Source organism: Lithobates pipiens, unplaced genomic scaffold (assembly GCF_037356315.1).
Source record: "Lithobates pipiens isolate NorthernLeopardFrog02 unplaced genomic scaffold, aLitPip1_a1.2 Scaffold_30, whole genome shotgun sequence".
Lineage (NCBI taxonomy): Eukaryota > Metazoa > Chordata > Amphibia > Anura > Ranidae > Lithobates > Lithobates pipiens.
This window is the reverse complement of record NW_027507791.1, coordinates 164,284,273-164,292,165: the sequence shown is the minus strand read 5'-3', so window position 1 is coordinate 164,292,165 and position 7,893 is coordinate 164,284,273. Positions and strand designations below refer to the sequence as shown.

General features: G+C 48.6%; 2 pseudogenes; both read right to left on the bottom strand.

The window, feature by feature from the left end:
• Positions 1-6,333: 6,333 nt before the first annotated feature.
• LOC143948600 (5S ribosomal RNA) lies at positions 6,334-6,452 on the bottom strand (annotated as a pseudogene).
• A 108-nt stretch (positions 6,453-6,560) lies between these two features.
• On the bottom strand, positions 6,561-6,678 carry LOC143948245 (5S ribosomal RNA; annotated as a pseudogene).
• Positions 6,679-7,893: the final 1,215 nt, after the last annotated feature.

The window sequence follows — 7,893 nt, the reverse complement described above, 5'->3', positions numbered from 1 at the left end:
TTTTTTTTAATATGTTGGTGGCGTCGACGACCTGTTTTATTTTTTTGCTTGTTTGCTGGGGTGATCATCTTGGCGTTTGTCAAGAGGGTTGAGAGTGGCCAGCAAGATTGCCTATGGCCACATCACCCTGAATGCGCCCGATCTCATCTGATCTCGGATGCTAAGCAGGGTCGGACCTGGTTAGTACCCGGATGGGAGACCGCCAGGGCCGGACTGGGAATAAAAACCAGCCCAACAGCATAACGTCATTATTTTCTTGTTCATGAAAGGGAAAGCCATACATTTTAAAGAACATTTGATGAAGAGTGTATTATATATAGATATGAAGTCACATAGGCATATATATATATATATGCAAATTCCAGTTAAAAGTGGTAAGTGGACAATTATCAAGGGGGACCCCAGGAACTCAGAACGTGGGGGGGGACCACCTTCCACAGAAAGAATATACTAAGGTAAAGGGGACGGGTGCTCACCAAATGCAGCTTTACTCTGCCTGTGAATGCAGTCTCACTGTGCCCACAAATGCGTCCTCACCGTGCCCACCATTGCAGCCTCACTGTGCCCATTATTGCAGCCTCGCTGTGCCCATCAAATGCAGTTTTACTGTGCCCATGAATGCAGCCTTACTGAGCCCATGAATGCAGCCCCTCCTGTGCCCCATGTCCCAGTCTGCAGTCCCTGTCTGTGGGAAGGTGTGTTGTTGATGCTCAGTACGGTACCTTGCATGCCAGCAGGATATCCATGACGGCCAGCAGCAGGCAGGGTCTGTTCTCGTTTTGGATGGGGACAGTGCTCCTTCCAGAGGATCTGTTTGCTGTGAGATGGAGTGGTCCCTGGAGACCTGCACCTTCAGCCATCCCCATTTTCCAGCCCCAGTCAGCCTGTCCTCTGGTCCTGGGGAAGTGGAGAGTACTGGGTGGGAGGTGGAGAGAAGGAGGAGCAGAGAGTATTGGCAGGGTTGGAGAACACATGGGGGGGGCAAAGAGCAGGGGGTAGTGGAGATCACAGGGGTGGGGAGCAGAGAGTGCTGGGGGGAACTTGAGAGTACTGGTGGGGCCAAAAAGAACAGGGGTGGAGAGCATGGTGGGCTGAAAGCACTGAGGGGGCTAAGAATGTGGGGTGGCGAAGAGCACTGGGGGGGGGCAGAAAAACAGGGATGGAGAGCACGGGGCTGGAGAGTACTGGGGGGGTACAAAGAGTAGGGGTGAGAGCTTGAGAGTACCAGTGGGGACCAGAAAGAACAGGGGGAAAAGCACGGGGGATTGGAGAGCATTATGGGAGGTGGAGAGCATTGGCAGGGTTGGAGAGCACATGGGTGGGGGCAAAATGCAGGGGGGAGTGGAGAGTACAGGGGTGAGGAGTGGAAAGTGCTGGGGGGAGCCAAAAAGAACAAGAGTAGAGAGCACGGGGGTAGAGAGAACGGGGGGGGGGCTGGAGAGAGATGGGTGGAGCTTGAGAGCACCAGGGGGCCATAATGAACAGGGGTGGGGAGAATGGAGGGATGGAGAGCACTGGGGTGGTGAGAAAGAACAGGGAGGAGAGCACTGGGGGGAGTGGAGAGCACTGAGGGGAGAACAGGGGGGAGAGCACTGGGGGGAGTGGAGAGCACTGGGGGGGAGAACAGGGGGAGAGCACTGGGGGGAGGAAGAACAAGGGGGAGGGGGAAAACAAGGGCGGAGAGCACTGGGGGGAGTGGAGAGCACGGGGGGTAGAACAGGGGGGGAGTGAAGAGCACTGGGGGGGAAGAACAGGGGGGAGGACTGGGGGGAGTAGAGAGCACGGGGGGGGAAGAACAGGGGGGGAGAGCACTGGGGGGAGTGAAGAGCACTGAGGGGGAAAGAACAGGGGGGAGAGCACTGGGAGGAGTGGAGAGCACTGGGGGGGGGGGGGGGGTAGAACAGGGGGGGAGTGAGAGCCTGCAAAGAACTTAACAATTGTGACAGCGAATCACAATTGCAAGACTTTCTCCAAGACGGAGGATGTACATTGGTCTTTAATCCTCCACACTCCTCACATATGGGTGGCATCTGGGAGAGACTTATAGGTATTGCCAGGTCGATTCTTGGATGCTATGTTGCTACAAATCAAACCTGCTCAGTTGACCCATGAGACTTTACGCACCTTTATGGCAGAGGTTACGGCTATTGCCAGGCCTATAGTTCCTGTGTCCTCAGACTCAGATACACCTATGGCCCTTAACCCAGCAATGTTGTTGGCTCAAAAGGTGAACTCTTTGTCTGCTCCATCTGGAACCATAAGTACAACACAATTTCATGCAAAACAATGGAAGTACAATGCTTGGCAGACATATTTTGGAAAAGATGGAAAAGAGTATCTGTCAAATCTGCAACGCCTTAGGAAATGGACTGAGGATCGTCCAAATATAAAAGTGGGTGATGTTATGTTGAAGGACAGCCAAGAGGGCAGGAATGAGTGGCCCGTAGGACTTGTTAATGCTCTAAGCAGGGATGGCAAGGTTAGAAAGGTGGAGGTCAAGATTGTGAAAAATGAGACCGCCAGAATTTATCTCAGACCTGTAACTGACAGTTTTGATCTTGGACTAGGTAGGATTCCATTTTGCTGTTTATATGTTTTTTCTGCATAGCAGTAGTTATTTAGGTAGTGACGTAATAAATTATGCCAGACAGAGTGTTCTTCCCATATTTTTTACGTGCTGTTACAGATTATACTGCAATGTTGGTTTCACGTTGCTGCCATCTAGTGGTCAGAGTTAGTTATTATTTTGCCACAGCTTGACAGGAAGTGATATTTTCTTCACAGTGAAAGCTGGAACTGTACTTCCTTAATTTCATGATTTCTCCTTGATCCAAGCTGACTGAATGCAGTAGAGCTCTTAACTATTCCTGGGCTAATGGTGGAATTGTCCGTGAGTACTTTCACTGATAGAGTGAGGCTGCTGTATAATGGTTTTAATGCAATGACACATTTGTTTATGCTTATGTTGTAGTTTTACAAAGTTATTTGGAAAAAAGAATACATACAGATCTGATGTCTCGTCTTTCTTGACTTCAGAGTTATTTTTAATCTGTCTGACTAGTGTTATACAACAGTTCAATAACGCAAAGCAGAACAGTGGGCGTTGCAGCGCGTTTTCAAACCGCACAGCAAACTGCATTTTCTGGGTGGGTTGCGTGTTCAGAAATGTGTAGATGGATTCAGACACTGCCTAAATGGAAGTGCATACGCTATGCACATTTGTTGCCTTTTTGGTAACATGCAGAAAGGTTTTGCTGCCAAAACGCGCAATGCTCCATGACCAAAAAGTTTCTTTAAACTACTTTGGGGCGTTTGTCGCTTATAGGGCAGCCCATTCAAGTGATGCTTGTTTACATGGGAAAAACACAAAAAAAAGTGAAGCAGGAACATGCATTTCCACTATGCTCGGGTGTGGATGGGATGTGCTGGGGAGTAAGCTTTTAGGCAGCAAGGATAACTAGGGAGGAGAGAGGGGTGGGTCAAAAAACAAAAACACTACATCAGAAGTCTCAAAGATTAAGACAAAACGTACCCCTAGCTGGTGATTTTACAATGGGAGTCGTGCTACACCAGAGTCACCAAAAAATACTGCAAGACTCAAGTCACTGAATTTAAGACAGCACCTATTGAAATCTGTGTGTTTTCACTTTACCTGAGTAGCAGGTCACCAATAAATAGTCAATATGTATCAGTTAACAGGAACCATGAGGTAGATCAAAAACAGATTATAGGTGACTCACCTATAATCTGTTTTTGATCTACCTCATGGTTCCTGTGAACTGATACATATTGACTGAGCACATTATTTATATAGCTGGTAGCCTTATTTGGCATATATAAAACAGCTTTGCTTTGCTCAGTTTTTTCCACAGTTTTTTGCATATACATATTTTTTTTTTTTTGCATTATTTGCACATATTTTTTGGATTTTTTTTGCACTCTGCACTTTATGGACACAAGAGATATACAGTTTTGCACAATTTTTGGACTTTTATTGATCCTTGATTAACGTTGGATGTTATATACAATATACGATATTTAAGACACTTATATTCTAGTCCACATTAACCACTTGCCACCCGCCCATTGTCAAATGACGGCGGCAAAGTGGTTTCAAAATCCTGACTGGACGTCATAGACCGTCCTCAGGATTTTGAGCCGCTGCGCGCCCCCGGGGGTGCGCATCACGGCGATCATTGTTGCGGGGTGTCAGTCTGATCCAATGATGGCTGATCACAGTGTAAATAGGAAGAGCCGGTGATTGGCTGTTCCTCACTCGCGTCTGTCAGACGCGAGTAGAGGAGAGCCGATCGGCTGCTCCTCTGAGAGGGGGGGGTCTGTGCTGCACACTGGACCACCAGGGACTCCACCAGACCACCAGGGATGCCCAGCAGCAGGTATGCCACCCTAGACCACCAGGGATTCCAATCAGTGCCCACGATGTATGCCAATCAGTGCCCACAATGGGCATCACTGATTGGCATGCATTATTATTTTTTTTAACAGAAACATTTTTATTGGTCTCTTAACGGATACAGCAATGCATCACATCATTTTTTTTACATATAAAATATAAAATACAATGTAACAAGCACAAAAAAAAAAGAAAAAAAAAAGGATCAGAGCAGAATCAAGCTATGTAGTATAGCGTACATTCAGATTTAGCAGTCATATTCCACAAAACATATCCGCACTGCACTTATCCCAGTATTCGTAGGGGACAACTCCTTAATTTGGCTGCTATAAAGGGTCAGGCCATTTGATCATAATACAGCACCTAACCATCTACAGTAGGTCGGGGTGAGGGGACCAACGCATCAATACAGGTCAGCCCTGTGTCTCATAGTGCGCTTCTCTCTTGCACCCAACATCCCCAGATCTTAGTAAACTTTGTACCTTGTACAGCTGGAGGGCAGAATCAATCAGGGATTTCCAGTGGGCTACACTAGGTGGGTCTGATTTCTTCCACTGCATAAGAATAGTCTTTCGGGCATAGAACGCCGTATAAAACCCAAACAGCTGTTTATATGTATTTGGAGCCACCCTGTCACACACGCCCAGCAGTAAAACTACCGGATCTAACCCCAACGAGAGGTCCCCAACTTCGTTGATCTCCCGCACCACACCTTCCCAAAATCGTCTTATAACCGGGCACTCCCACACCACATGTATAAAGTGGTACACTTCGGGCATCTATCCGAGTATCCCGGGTATATTCTGGAAAGGCGTTGCGGGGTATAGTATGCCCTATGAATAAATTTCAACCGTATGTACCTGTCCTTAGCTGATATCATCAATGGCAAATATTGTTGTATCCCCTCTTCCCAATCATCAGTCTCCAGGGTGGGGAGGTCCTCCTGTCATTTCTGGAAGAGGCTAGGTCCCCCCCTGGCCGACCCCGTCGAGATCCAAAGATAAAGAGAGGAGAGGACACGATCCGCCTCCTGGGCCATGAGAAATTTCTCGACAATGTGGGAGTGTAAGATTACTCCTGAAGGAAATTGTGCTCTCAGTGTGTGGCGTAATTGTATGTAGCGAAAAATCATTCTGAAGGGGAATTGGTATTCTTCTCTAAGGGAATCAAAGGGGATAAGGGATCCCCTCGGCATCACCTGTTGCAGAGTTGTGACACCATACCTAGCCCAAAGGGCAGGGTCCGGGACCGAGCTGAGGTGTTTAAACTTTGGGTTTTCCCACAGTGGGGTGTATGGCGACAGTGCGGCGGGCGGGTTCAATCGAGTTGTAACCTGATTCCAAACCCGAAGCGTAGTTCGCATAGGGGTAGTGACCTCAGGGTGAGCCTTCGGCCCTCTAAAGACTAAGTTACTCAATGCAGGATAGGAGCCTAAAATTGCCGCCTCCAGATTAACAGACGGGTTGGAGCGGAGCTGCATGAACCACCACCGCACCGTAACCAGTACCGCTGCCCAATAATATTCCTTCAGACAGGGAAGGGCTAGACCCCCAAGTGACAGGGGCAATTGGAGGGTAGTTTGTGCTATTCTTGGGGTTGTCCCGGCCCATATAAAGGTGTTCACTATCTGTTCTACCTTCTTAAAAAATGAAGGTATCTGTCATTTGTGGGAGGAGCCTCGCCGTTATAAGACGGCCTCGGTTCCTCCCTGCCCTGTTGGATGTTTCCGGAGGTTGTCCCACCCTCTCGTTCCCCCTTTTTCTTTGTATCCCCTTTTCTTTTTTAGTACTACTTGGGAATGCCCCCTTTTAGGCATACTGACCACGTGACCACGGCACAACTTCAGGTCACTTTCTTTCAGTATCTGTCATTCCCATTTCATCATTGTTATAAGAGTCTCCAAGCACAAATAAAAAAAAAGCCTACGGCACCTGGTATTCCCAGGCAGTCTCCCATCCAAGTACTAACCAGGCCTGATCCTGCTTAGCATACAAGATCAGACGAGATCGGGCGCATTTAGGGTGATGTAGCCATAGGCAGTCTTGCTGGCCACTCTCAACCCTCTTGACAAACGCCAAGATGGTCACCTCGGCAAACAAGCAGAAAAATAAAACAGGTCGTCGACGCCAACAACATATTAAAAAAAAGCCTACGGCACCTGGTATTCCCAGGGGTCTCCCATCCAGGTACGAACCAGGCCTGACCCTGCTTAGCATTCAAGATCAGACAAGATCGGGTGTATTCAGGATGATGTGGCCGTAGGCAATCTTGCTGGCCACTCTCAACCCTCTTGACAAACGCCAAGATGGTCACCTCGGCAAACAAGCAGAAAAATAAAACAGGTCGTCAACGTCAACAACATATTTAAAAAAAAGCCGGGAGGGCGTGGCTTGCCTAGAGAGAGGATGGCTGCTTAAGCTTTTTGCTCCGTCTTACCTCAGCCTAAAAAAGATCGATCACCGAGGATTTTACCTGAAAAACACTGTCACATCATGGGGACCTCCTCAAGCGGACCCTCTGCATCTAGATCCCGCTCACCAAGGGACCTGGGATCCCGTAATACCAAGAGAATACCGCATCTTTTCAGGAACCAGGGGGCCAACATGGCGGCCTGTTCTCCCACCACCAACCACATCGGGATTACCCTGACGCCGACTGATCCACAGCACACTATGGCAGACAGTTCATCTCCCCATCACCAACAACTAAATATCCACGACCTGAGGACTGTCGCGGCTGATATAAAGAGCACTCTAACCGCCGCCATCTCAGACTTCCGCCACGAGATACAAGCAATCACAGGGAGAGTAAACTCCATGGAGCTAACAACAACAGCATTAATTGCAGATGGCTCAAGGCAAAGTCGACACACACCTGGCAGCTCAGAGACCTCCAGCGCCATGTCGAAGATATCGACAATAGGGGACGAAGACACAATCTGAGGTTTAGAGGCCTCCCGGAGTCGATGGAGCCCGAGCAAATCCTCCCAGCGGTCACATCCCTATTTCAGCCAGCTGCTAGTCTGAACCTCCGGTACACCTATAGCTATGGAGAGGATACATAGAGCCCTTAGGCCTAAGGGCAAAGATTCTGATCCCCCACGGGAGGTCATCTGTTATGTTAACGACTATACCCTCAAAGAAGAGGTTCTTAAAAAAACTAGGAGCAATCTGAACCTGACATTTGAAGGCCATTTGATCCAGATATATCAGGATCTTTCGGCGATCACGCTGAAACATCGAAGAGACTTGCGCCCATTACTTGACGTGCTGAGGCAGAGAGACATCCGCTATCGCTGGAAGTTTCTGTTCGCTCTGCAAGCCTGATTTTCGGGTCCACATTTCACCCAACACCCGGAGCACTGAAGATCTCATGGAAACTCAACTGTCCAGATCTCGCAGACATAGGTTGCCATCCACCTTCAGACCACTTGGGGGACACCGACCCCGCCACACACCGACGAGCCCGACTTCGGTCCC